We start from the raw sequence: 13,822 nt of genomic DNA, 5'->3' as shown, positions 1-13,822 counted from the left end.
AGCTAAGCTGGAAGTGGCATTTGCAGCTCGCAATAGTGCAGAGTTAGCTCAAAGAAAGGGGCCACGGTGTTTCTGTACCTCTATTATGTTGGTGCAGCTTCGGAGCTTTTAAATATCTTGATATATCTCGAGAACTACGCATCTGATCAAAAAATATCATAGAACATAAAAAGTAGGCAACTTAATTCTCTACAAAAAAGGTCTCTTAACATTTTGCCATAGCTCGCTTCGTTTCCGAGATATTTGCAGATTTATCTCAAGGGAAGGGGCCTGACGGACATATTTCGAGATATTTCTTCTTCTTGTTGTTCTTCTTCTGCACAGCTAAGCTGGAAGTGGCATTTGCAGCGCGCAATAGTGCAGAGTTATCTCAAAGAAAGGGGCCACGGTGTTTCTGTATCTCTATTATGTTGGTGCGGCTTCGGAACTTTTAAATATCTTGATATATCTCGAGAACTACGCATCTGTTCAAAAAATATCATAGAACATAAAAAGTAGGAATCCTAATTTTCTACAAAAAAGGTCTCTTAACATTTTGCCGTAGCTCACTTCGTTTCCGAGATATTTGCAGATTTATCTCAAGGGAAGGGTCCTGACGGACATATTTCGAGGTATTTCTTCTTCTTGTTGTTCTTCTTCTGCACAGCTAAACTGGAAGTGGCATTTCCAGCTCGCAATCATGCAGAGTTATCTCAAAGAGAGGGGCCACGGTGTTTCTGTATCTCTATTATGTTGGTGCGGCTTCGGAACTTTTAAATATCTTGATATATCTCGAGAACTACGCATCTGATCAAAAAATATCATAGAACATAAAAAGTAGGAAACCTAATTTTCTACAAAAAAGGTCTCTTAACATTTTGCCGTAGCTCGCTTCGTTTCCGAGATATTTGCAGATTTATCTCAAGGGAAGGGGCCTGACGGACATATTTCGAGATATTCCTTCTTCTTGTTGTTCTTCTTCTGCACAGCTAAGCTGGAAGTGGCATTTGCAGCTCGCAATAGTGCAGAGTTACCTCAAAGAAAGGGGCCACGGTGTTTCTGTATCTCTATTATGTTGGTGCCGCTTCGGAACTTTTAAATATCAGGATATATCTCGAGAACTACGCATCTGATCAAAAAATATCATAGAACATAAAAAGTAGGAAACTTAATTCTCTACAAAAATGGTCTCTTAACATTTTGCCGTAGCTCGCTTCGTTTCCGAGATATTTGCAGATTTATCTCAAGGGAAGGGGCCTGACGGACATATTTCCAGATATTTCTTCTTCTTGTTGTTCTTCTTCTGCACAGCTAAGCTGGAAGTGACATTTGCAGCTCGCAATAGTGCAGAGTTATCTCAAAGAGAGGGGCCACGGTGTTTCTGTATCTCTATTATGTTGGTGCGGCTTCGGAACTTTTAAATATCTTGATATATCTCGAGAACTACGCATCTCATCGAAAAATATCATAGAACATAAAAAGTAGGAAACTTAATTCTCTACAAAAGAGGTCTCTTAACATTTTGCCATAGCTCGCTTCGTTTCCGAGATATTTGCAGGTTTATCTCAAGGGAAGGGGCCTGACGGACATATTTCGAGATATTTATTCTTTTTGTTGTTCTTCTTCTGCTCAGCTAAGCTGGAAGTGGCATTTGCAGCTCGCAATAGTGCAGAGTTATCTCAAAGAAAGGAGCCACGGTGTTTCTGTATCTCTATTATGTTGGTGCGGCTTCGGAACTTTTAAATATCTTGATATATCTCGAGAACTACGCATCCGATGAAAAAATATCATACAACATAAAAAGTAGGAAACTTAATTCTCTACAAAAAAGGTCTCTTAACATTTTGCCATAGCTCGCTTCGTTTCCGAGATATTTGCAGATTTATCTCGAGGGAAGGGTCCTGACGGACATATTTCGAGATATTTCTTCTTCTTGTTGTTCTTCTTCTGCACAGCTAAGCTGGAAGTGGCATTTGCAGCTCGCAATAGTGCAGAGTTAGCTCAAAGAAAGGGGCCACGGTGTTTCTGTACCTCTATTATGTTGGTGCAGCTTCGGAGCTTTTAAATATCTTGATATATCTCGAGAACTACGCATCTGATCAAAAAATATCATAGAACATAAAAAGTAGGCAACTTAATTCTCTACAAAAAAGGTCTCTTAACATTTTGCCATAGCTCGCTTCGTTTCCGAGATATTTGCAGATTTATCTCAAGGGAAGGGGCCTGACGGACATATTTCGAGATATTTCTTCTTCTTGTTGTTCTTCTTCTGCACAGCTAAGCTGGAAGTGGCATTTGCAGCGCGCAATAGTGCAGAGTTATCTCAAAGAAAGGGGCCACGGTGTTTCTGTATCTCTATTATGTTGGTGCGGCTTCGGAACTTTTAAATATCTTGATATATCTCGAGAACTACGCATCTGATCAGAAAATATCATAGAACATAAAAAGTAGGAAACTTAATTCTCTACAAAAAAGGTCTCTTAACATTTTGCCATAGCTCGCTTCGTTTCCGAGATATTTGCAGATTTATCTCAAGGGAAGGGGCCTGACGGACATATTTCGAGATATTTCTTCTTCTTGTTGTTCTTCTTCTGCACAGCTAAGCTGGAAGTGGCATTTGCAGCTCGCAATAGTGCAGAGTTACCTCAAAGAAAGGGGCCACGGTGTTTCTGTATCTCTATTATGTTGGTGCGGCTTCGGAACTTTTAAATATCTTGATATATCTCGAGAACTACGCATCTGATCAAAAAATATCATAGAACATAAAAAGTAGGAAACTTAATTCTCTACAAAAAAGGTCTCTTAACATTTTGCCATAGCTCGCTTCGTTTCCGAGATATTTGCAGATTTATCTCAAGGGAAGGGGCCTGACGGACATATTTCGAGATATTTCTTCTTCTTGTTGTTCTTCTTCTGCACAGCTAAGCTGGAAGCGGCATTTGCGGCTCGCACTAGTGCAGAGTTATCTCAAAGAAAGGGGCCACGGTGTTTCCGTATCTCTATTATGTTGGTGCGGCTTCGGAACTTTTAAATATCTTGATATATCTCGAGAACTACGCATCTGATCAAAAAATATCATAGAACATAAAAAGTAGGAAACTTAATTCTCTACAAAAAAGGTCGCTTAACATTTTGCCATAGCTCGCTTCGTTTCCGAGATATTTGCATATTTATCTCAAGGGAAGGGGCCTGACGGACATATTTCGAGATGTTTCTTCTTCTTGTTGTTCTTCTTCTGCACAGCTAAGCTGGAAGTGGCATTTGCGGCTCGCACTAGTGCAGAGTTATCTCAAAGAAAGGGGCCACGGTGTTTCTGTATCTCTATTATGTTGGTGCGGCTTCGGAACTTTTAAATATCTCGATATATCTCGAAAACTACGCTTCTGATCAAAAAATACCATAGAACAAAGATTGTAGCAAACATAATTCTCTACAAAAAAGATCTCTTAACATTTTGCCATAGCTCGCTTCGTTTCCGAGATATTTGCAGATACATCTCAAGGGAAGGGGCCTAACGGGCATATTTCGAGATATTTCTTCTTCTTGTTGTTCTTCTTCTGCACAGCTAAGCTGGAAGTGGCATTTACAGCTCGCAATAGTGCAGAGTTATCCCAAAGAAAGGGGCCACGGTGTTTCTGTATCTCTATTATGTTGGTGCGGCTTCGGAACTTTTAAATATCTTGATATATCTCGAGAACTACGCATCCGATCAAAAAATATCATAGAACATGAAAAGTAGGAAACTTAATTCTCTACAAAAAAGGTCTCTTAGCATTTTGCCATAGCTCTCTTCGTTTCCGAGATATTTGCAGATATATCTCAAGGGAAAGGGCCTGACGGACATATTTCGAGATATTTCTTCTTCTTGTTGTTCTTCTTCTGCACAGCTAAGCTGGAAGTGGCATTTGCGGCTCGCACTAGTGCAGAGTTATCTCAAAGAAAGGGGCCACGGTGTTTCTGTATCTCTATTATGTTGGTGCGTCTTCGGAACTTTTAAATATCTCGATATATCTCGAAAACTACGCTTCTGATCAAAAAATATCATAGAACATAAATTGTAGGAAACATAATTCTCTACAAAAAACGTCTCTTAACATTTTGCCATAGCTCGTTTCGTTTCCGAGATATTTGCAGATTCAGCTCAAAGGAACTGGCCTGACGGACATATTTCGAGATATTTCTTCTTCTTGTTGTTCTTCCTCTGCACAGCTAAGCTGGAAGTGGCATTTGCAGCTCGCAATAGTGCAGAGTTATCTCAAAGAAAGGGGCCACGGTGTTTCTGTATCTCTATTATGTTGATGCGGCTTCGGAACTTTTAAATATCTTGATATATCTCGAGAACTACGCATCTGATCAAAAAATATCATAGAACATAAATTATAGGAAACATAATTCTCTACACAAAAGGTCTCTTAACATTTTGCCATAGCTCATTTCGTTTCCGAGATATTTGCAGATTTATCTCAAGGGAAGGGTCCTGATGGACATATTTCGAGATATTTCTTCTTCTTGTTGTTCTTCTTCTGCACAGCTAAGCTGGAAGTGGCATTTGCAGCTCGCAATAGTGCAGAGTTGTCTCAAAGAAAGGGGCCACGGTGTTTCTGTATCTCTATTATGTTGGTGCGGCTTCGGAACTTTTAAATATCTTGATATATCTCGAGAACTACGCATCTGATCAAAAAATATCATAGAACATAAAAAGTAGGAAACTTAATTCTCTACAAAAAAGGTCGCTTAACATTTTGCCATAGCTCGCTTCGTTTCCGAGATATTTGCATATTTATCTCAAGGGAAGGGGCCTGACGGACATATTTCGAGATATTTCTTCTTCTTGTTGTTCTTCTTCTGCACAGCTAAGCTGGAAGTGGCATTTACAGCTCGCAATAGTGCAGAGTTATCTCAAAGAAAGGGGCCACGGTGTTTCTGTATCTCTATTATGATGGTGCGGCTTCGGAACTTTTAAATATCTTGATATATCTCGAGAACTACGCATCTGATCAAAAAATATCATAGAACATAAAAAGTAGGAAATTTAATTCTCTACAAAAAAGTTCTCTTAACATTTTGCCATAGCTCGCTTGGTTTCCGAGATATTTGCAGATTTATCTCAAGGGAAGGGGCCTGACGGACATATTTCGAGATATTTCTTCTTCTTGTTGTTCTTCTTCTGCACAGCTAAGCTGGAAGTGGCATTTGCGGCTCGCACTAGTGCAGAGTTATCTCAAAGAAAGGGGCCACGGTGTTTCTGTATCCCTATTATGTTGGTGCGGCTTCGGAACTTTTAAATATCTCGATATATCTCGAAAACTACGCATCTGATCACAAAATATCATAGAACATAAAAAGTAGGAAACTTAATTCTCTACAAAAAAGGTCTCTTAACATTTTGCCATAGCTCGCTTCGTTTCCGAGATATTTGCAGATTTATCTCAAGGGAAGGGGCCTGACGGACATATTTCGAGATATTTCTTCTTCTTGTTGTTCTTCTTCTGCACAGCTAAGCTGGAAGTGGCATTTGCGGCTCGCACTAGTGCAGAGTTATCTCGAAGAAAGGGGCCACGGTGTTTCTGTATCTCTATTATGTTGGTGCGGCTTCGGAACTTTTAAATATCTCGATATATCTCGAAAACTACGCTTCTGATCAAAAAATATCATAGAACATAAATTGTAGAAAACATAATTCTCTACAAAAAAGGTCTGTTAACATTTTGCCATAGCTCGCTTCGTTTCCGAGATATTTGCAGATATATCTCAAGGGAAGGGGCCTGACGGACATATTTCGAGATATTTCTTCTTCTTGTTGTTCTTCTTCTGCACAGCTAAGCTGGAAGTGGCATTTACAGCTCGCAATAGTGCAGAGTTATCTCAAAGAAAGGGGCACGGTGTTTCTGTATCTCTATTATGATGGTGCGGCTTCGGAACTTTTAAATATCTTGATATATCTGGAGAACTACGCATCTGATCAAAAAATATCATAGAACATAAAAAGTAGGAAATTTAATTCTCTACAAAAAAGGTCTCTTAACATTTTGCCATAGCTCGCTTGGTTTCCGAGATATTTGCAGATTTATCTCAAGGGAAGGGGCCTGACGGACATATTTCGAGATATTTCTTCTTCTTGTTGTTCTTCTTCTGCACAGCTAAGCTGGAAGTGGCATTTGCGGCTCGCACTAGTGCAGAGTTATCTCAAAGAAAGGGGCCACGGTGTTTCTGTATCTCTATTATGTTGGTGCGGCTTCGGAACTTTTAAATATCTCGATATATCTCGAAAACTACGCTTCTGATCAAAAAATATCATAGAACATAAATTGTAGGAAAGATAATTCTCTACAAAAAACGTCTCTTAACATTTTGCCATAGCTCGCTTCGTTTCCGAGATATTTGCAGATTCAGCTCAAAGGAACGGGCCTGACGGACATATTTCGAGATATTTCTTCTTCTTGTTGTCCTTCTTCTGCACAGCTAAACTGGAAGTGGCATTTCCAGCTCGCAATAGTGCAGAGTTACCTCAAAGAGAGGGGCCACGGTGTCTCTGTACCTCTATTATGTTGGTGCGGCTTCGGAACTTTTAAATATCTTGATATATCTCGAGAACTACGCATCTGATCAAAAAATATCATAGAAGATAAAAAGTAGGAAACTTAATTCTCTACAAAAAAGGTCTGTTAACATTTTGCCATAGCTCGCTTCGTTTCCGAGATATTTGCAGATATATCTCAAGGGAAGGGGCCTGACGGACATATTTCGAGATATTTCTTCTTCTTGTTGTTCTTCTTCTGCACAGCTAAGCTGGAAGTGGCATTTACAGCTCGCAATAGTGCAGAGTTATCTCAAAGAAAGGGGCACGGTGTTTCTGTATCTCTATTATGATGGTGCGGCTTCGGAACTTTTAAATATCTTGATATATCTCGAGAACTACGCATCTGATCAAAAAATATCATAGAACGTAAAAAGTAGGAAATTTAATTCTCTACAAAAAAGGTCTCTTAACATTTTGCCATAGCTCGCTTGGTTTCCGAGATATTTGCAGATTTATCTCAAGGGAAGGGGCCTGACGGACATATTTCGAGATATTTCTTCTTCTTGTTGTTCTTCTTCTGCACAGCTAAGCTGGAAGTGGCATCTGCGGCTCGCACTAGTGCAGAGTTATCTCAAAGAAAGGGGCCACGGTGTTTCTGTATCTCTATTATGTTGGTGCGGCTTCGGAACTTTTAAATATCTCGATATATCTCGAAAACTACGCTTCTGATCAAAAAATATCATAGAACATAAATTGTAGGAAAGATAATTCTCTACAAAAAACGTCTCTTAACATTTTGCCATAGCTCGCTTCGTTTCCGAGATATTTGCAGATTCAGCTCAAAGGAACGGGCCTGACGGACATATTTCGAGATATTTCTTCTTCTTGTTGTCCTTCTTCTGCACAGCTAAACTGGAAGTGGCATTTCCAGCTCGCAATAGTGCAGAGTTATCTCAAAGAGAGGGGCCACGGTGTTTCTGTATCTCTATTATGTTGGTGCGGCTTCGGAACTTTTAAATATCTTGATATATCTCGAGAACTACGCATCTGATCAAAAAATATCATAGAAGATAAAAAGTAGGAAACTTAATTCTCTACAAAAAAGGTCTGTTAACATTTTGCCATAGCTCGCTTCGTTTCCGAGATATTTGCAGATATATCTCAAGGGAAGGGGCCTGACGGACATATTTCGAGATATTTCTTCTTCTTGTTGTTCTTCTTCTGCACAGCTAAGCTGGAAGTGGCATTTACAGCTCGCAATAGTGCAGAGTTATCTCAAAGAAAGGGGCCACGGTGTTTCTGTATCTCTATTATGTTGGTGCGGCTTCGGAACTTTTAAATATCTTGATATATCTCGAGAACTACGCATCTGATCAAAAAATATCATAGAACATAAAAAGTAGGAAACTTAATTCTCTACAAAAAAGGTCTCTTAACATTTTGCCATAGCTCGCTTCGTTTCCGAGATATTTGCAGATTTATCTCAAGGGAAGGGGCCTGACGGACATATTTCGAGATATTTCTTCTTCTTGTTGTTCTTCTTCTGCACAGCTAAGCTGGAAGTGGCATTTGCAGCTCGCAATAGTGCAGAGTTACCTCAAAGAAAGGGGCCACGGTGTTTCTGTATCTCTATTATGTTGGTGCGGCTTCGGAACTTTTAAATATCTTGATATATCTCGAGAACTACGCATCTGATCAAAAAATATCATAGAACATAAAAAGTAGGAAACTTAATTCTCTACAAAAAAGGTCTCTTAACATTTTGCCATAGCTCGCTTCGTTTCCGAGATATTTGCAGATTTATCTCAAGGGAAGGGGCCTGACGGACATATTTCGAGATATTTCTTCTTCTTGTTGTTCTTCTTCTGCACAGCTAAGCTGGAAGCGGCATTTGCGGCTCGCACTAGTGCAGAGTTATCTCAAAGAAAGGGGCCACGGTGTTTCCGTATCTCTATTATGTTGGTGCGGCTTCGGAACTTTTAAATATCTTGATATATCTCGAGAACTACGCATCTGATCAAAAAATATCATAGAACATAAAAAGTAGGAAACTTAATTCTCTACAAAAAAGGTCGCTTAACATTTTGCCATAGCTCGCTTCGTTTCCGAGATATTTGCATATTTATCTCAAGGGAAGGGGCCTGACGGACATATTTCGAGATGTTTCTTCTTCTTGTTGTTCTTCTTCTGCACAGCTAAGCTGGAAGTGGCATTTGCGGCTCGCACTAGTGCAGAGTTATCTCAAAGAAAGGGGCCACGGTGTTTCTGTATCTCTATTATGTTGGTGCGGCTTCGGAACTTTTAAATATCTCGATATATCTCGAAAACTACGCTTCTGATCAAAAAATACCATAGAACAAAGATTGTAGCAAACATAATTCTCTACAAAAAAGATCTCTTAACATTTTGCCATAGCTCGCTTCGTTTCCGAGATATTTGCAGATACATCTCAAGGGAAGGGGCCTAACGGGCATATTTCGAGATATTTCTTCTTCTTGTTGTTCTTCTTCTGCACAGCTAAGCTGGAAGTGGCATTTACAGCTCGCAATAGTGCAGAGTTATCCCAAAGAAAGGGGCCACGGTGTTTCTGTATCTCTATTATGTTGGTGCGGCTTCGGAACTTTTAAATATCTTGATATATCTCGAGAACTACGCATCCGATCAAAAAATATCATAGAACATGAAAAGTAGGAAACTTAATTCTCTACAAAAAAGGTCTCTTAGCATTTTGCCATAGCTCTCTTCGTTTCCGAGATATTTGCAGATATATCTCAAGGGAAAGGGCCTGACGGACATATTTCGAGATATTTCTTCTTCTTGTTGTTCTTCTTCTGCACAGCTAAGCTGGAAGTGGCATTTGCGGCTCGCACTAGTGCAGAGTTATCTCAAAGAAAGGGGCCACGGTGTTTCTGTATCTCTATTATGTTGGTGCGTCTTCGGAACTTTTAAATATCTCGATATATCTCGAAAACTACGCTTCTGATCAAAAAATATCATAGAACATAAATTGTAGGAAACATAATTCTCTACAAAAAACGTCTCTTAACATTTTGCCATAGCTCGTTTCGTTTCCGAGATATTTGCAGATTCAGCTCAAAGGAACTGGCCTGACGGACATATTTCGAGATATTTCTTCTTCTTGTTGTTCTTCCTCTGCACAGCTAAGCTGGAAGTGGCATTTGCAGCTCGCAATAGTGCAGAGTTATCTCAAAGAAAGGGGCCACGGTGTTTCTGTATCTCTATTATGTTGGTGCGGCTTCGGAACTTTTAAATATCTTGATATATCTCGAGAACTACGCATCTGATCAAAAAATATCATAGAACATAAATTATAGGAAACATAATTCTCTACACAAAAGGTCTCTTAACATTTTGCCATAGCTCATTTCGTTTCCGAGATATTTGCAGATTTATCTCAAGGGAAGGGTCCTGATGGACATATTTCGAGATATTTCTTCTTCTTGTTGTTCTTCTTCTGCACAGCTAAGCTGGAAGTGGCATTTGCAGCTCGCAATAGTGCAGAGTTGTCTCAAAGAAAGGGGCCACGGTGTTTCTGTATCTCTATTATGTTGGTGCGGCTTCGGAACTTTTAAATATCTTGATATATCTCGAGAACTACGCATCTGATCAAAAAATATCATAGAACATAAAAAGTAGGAAACTTAATTCTCTACAAAAAAGGTCGCTTAACATTTTGCCATAGCTCGCTTCGTTTCCGAGATATTTGCATATTTATCTCAAGGGAAGGGGCCTGACGGACATATTTCGAGATATTTCTTCTTCTTGTTGTTCTTCTTCTGCACAGCTAAGCTGGAAGTGGCATTTACAGCTCGCAATAGTGCAGAGTTATCTCAAAGAAAGGGGCCACGGTGTTTCTGTATCTCTATTATGATGGTGCGGCTTCGGAACTTTTAAATATCTTGATATATCTCGAGAACTACGCATCTGATCAAAAAATATCATAGAACATAAAAAGTAGGAAATTTAATTCTCTACAAAAAAGTTCTCTTAACATTTTGCCATAGCTCGCTTGGTTTCCGAGATATTTGCAGATTTATCTCAAGGGAAGGGGCCTGACGGACATATTTCGAGATATTTCTTCTTCTTGTTGTTCTTCTTCTGCACAGCTAAGCTGGAAGTGGCATTTGCGGCTCGCACTAGTGCAGAGTTATCTCAAAGAAAGGGGCCACGGTGTTTCTGTATCCCTATTATGTTGGTGCGGCTTCGGAACTTTTAAATATCTCGATATATCTCGAAAACTACGCATCTGATCACAAAATATCATAGAACATAAAAAGTAGGAAACTTAATTCTCTACAAAAAAGGTCTCTTAACATTTTGCCATAGCTCGCTTCGTTTCCGAGATATTTGCAGATTTATCTCAAGGGAAGGGGCCTGACGGACATATTTCGAGATATTTCTTCTTCTTGTTGTTCTTCTTCTGCACAGCTAAGCTGGAAGTGGCATTTGCGGCTCGCACTAGTGCAGAGTTATCTCGAAGAAAGGGGCCACGGTGTTTCTGTATCTCTATTATGTTGGTGCGGCTTCGGAACTTTTAAATATCTCGATATATCTCGAAAACTACGCTTCTGATCAAAAAATATCATAGAACATAAATTGTAGAAAACATAATTCTCTACAAAAAAGGTCTGTTAACATTTTGCCATAGCTCGCTTCGTTTCCGAGATATTTGCAGATATATCTCAAGGGAAGGGGCCTGACGGACATATTTCGAGATATTTCTTCTTCTTGTTGTTCTTCTTCTGCACAGCTAAGCTGGAAGTGGCATTTACAGCTCGCAATAGTGCAGAGTTATCTCAAAGAAAGGGGCACGGTGTTTCTGTATCTCTATTATGATGGTGCGGCTTCGGAACTTTTAAATATCTTGATATATCTGGAGAACTACGCATCTGATCAAAAAATATCATAGAACATAAAAAGTAGGAAATTTAATTCTCTACAAAAAAGGTCTCTTAACATTTTGCCATAGCTCGCTTGGTTTCCGAGATATTTGCAGATTTATCTCAAGGGAAGGGGCCTGACGGACATATTTCGAGATATTTCTTCTTCTTGTTGTTCTTCTTCTGCACAGCTAAGCTGGAAGTGGCATTTGCGGCTCGCACTAGTGCAGAGTTATCTCAAAGAAAGGGGCCACGGTGTTTCTGTATCTCTATTATGTTGGTGCGGCTTCGGAACTTTTAAATATCTCGATATATCTCGAAAACTACGCTTCTGATCAAAAAATATCATAGAACATAAATTGTAGGAAAGATAATTCTCTACAAAAAACGTCTCTTAACATTTTGCCATAGCTCGCTTCGTTTCCGAGATATTTGCAGATTCAGCTCAAAGGAACGGGCCTGACGGACATATTTCGAGATATTTCTTCTTCTTGTTGTCCTTCTTCTGCACAGCTAAACTGGAAGTGGCATTTCCAGCTCGCAATAGTGCAGAGTTACCTCAAAGAGAGGGGCCACGGTGTCTCTGTACCTCTATTATGTTGGTGCGGCTTCGGAACTTTTAAATATCTTGATATATCTCGAGAACTACGCATCTGATCAAAAAATATCATAGAAGATAAAAAGTAGGAAACTTAATTCTCTACAAAAAAGGTCTGTTAACATTTTGCCATAGCTCGCTTCGTTTCCGAGATATTTGCAGATATATCTCAAGGGAAGGGGCCTGACGGACATATTTCGAGATATTTCTTCTTCTTGTTGTTCTTCTTCTGCACAGCTAAGCTGGAAGTGGCATTTACAGCTCGCAATAGTGCAGAGTTATCTCAAAGAAAGGGGCACGGTGTTTCTGTATCTCTATTATGATGGTGCGGCTTCGGAACTTTTAAATATCTTGATATATCTCGAGAACTACGCATCTGATCAAAAAATATCATAGAACGTAAAAAGTAGGAAATTTAATTCTCTACAAAAAAGGTCTCTTAACATTTTGCCATAGCTCGCTTGGTTTCCGAGATATTTGCAGATTTATCTCAAGGGAAGGGGCCTGACGGACATATTTCGAGATATTTCTTCTTCTTGTTGTTCTTCTTCTGCACAGCTAAGCTGGAAGTGGCATCTGCGGCTCGCACTAGTGCAGAGTTATCTCAAAGAAAGGGGCCACGGTGTTTCTGTATCTCTATTATGTTGGTGCGGCTTCGGAACTTTTAAATATCTTGATATATCTCGAGAACTACGCATCTGATCAAAAAATATCATAGAAGATAAAAAGTAGGAAACTTAATTCTCTACAAAAAAGGTCTGTTAACATTTTGCCATAGCTCGCTTCGTTTCCGAGATATTTGCAGATATATCTCAAGGGAAGGGGCCTGACGGACATATTTCGAGATATTTCTTCTTCTTGTTGTTCTTCTTCTGCACAGCTAAGCTGGAAGTGGCATTTACAGCTCGCAATAGTGCAGAGTTATCTCAAAGAAAGGGGCCACGGTGTTTCTGTATCTCTATTATGTTGGTGCGGCTTCGGAACTTTTAAATATCTTGATATATCTCGAGAACTACGCATCTGATCAAAAAATATAATAGAACATAAAAAGTAGGAAACTTAATTCTCTACAAAAAAGGTCTCTTAACATTTTGCCATAGCTCGCTTGGTTTCCGAGATATTTGCAGATTTATCTCAAGGGAAGGGGCCTGACGGACATATTTCGAGATATTTCTTCTTCTTGTTGTTCTTCTTCTGCACAGCTAAGCTGGAAGTGGCATTTGCGGCTCGCACTAGTGCAGAGTTATCTCAAAGAAAGGGGCCACGGTGTTTCTGTATCTCTATTATGTTCGTGCGGCTTCGGAACTTTTAAATATCTCGATATATCTCGAAAACTACGCTTCTGATCAAAAAATATCATAGAACATAAATTGTAGGAAAGATAATTCTCTACAAAAAACGTCTCTTAACATTTTGCCATAGCTCGCTTCGTTTCCGAGATATTTGCAGATTCAGCTCAAAGGAACGGGCCTGACGGACATATTTCGAGATACTTCTTCTTCTTGTTGTTCTTCCTCTGCACAGCTAAGCTGGAAGTGGCATTTGCAGCTCGCAATAGTGCAGAGTTATCTCAAAGAAAGGGGCCACGGTGTTTCTGTATCTCTATTATGTTGGTGCGGCTTCGGAACTTTTAAATATCTTGATATATCTCGAGAACTACGCATCTGATCAAAAAATATCATAGAACATAAAAAGTAGGAAACTTAATTCTCTACAAAAAAGGTCTCTTAACATTTTGCCATAGCTCGCTTCGTTTCCGAGATATTTGCAGATTTATCTCAAGGGAAGGGGCCTGACGGACATATTTCGAGATATTTCTTCTTC

Source organism: Osmia lignaria, unplaced genomic scaffold (genome assembly GCF_051020975.1).
Source record: "Osmia lignaria lignaria isolate PbOS001 unplaced genomic scaffold, iyOsmLign1 scaffold0006, whole genome shotgun sequence".
In the NCBI taxonomy this organism is placed as follows: domain Eukaryota; kingdom Metazoa; phylum Arthropoda; class Insecta; order Hymenoptera; family Megachilidae; genus Osmia; species Osmia lignaria.
Note: the sequence above shows the minus strand (reverse complement) of the source record.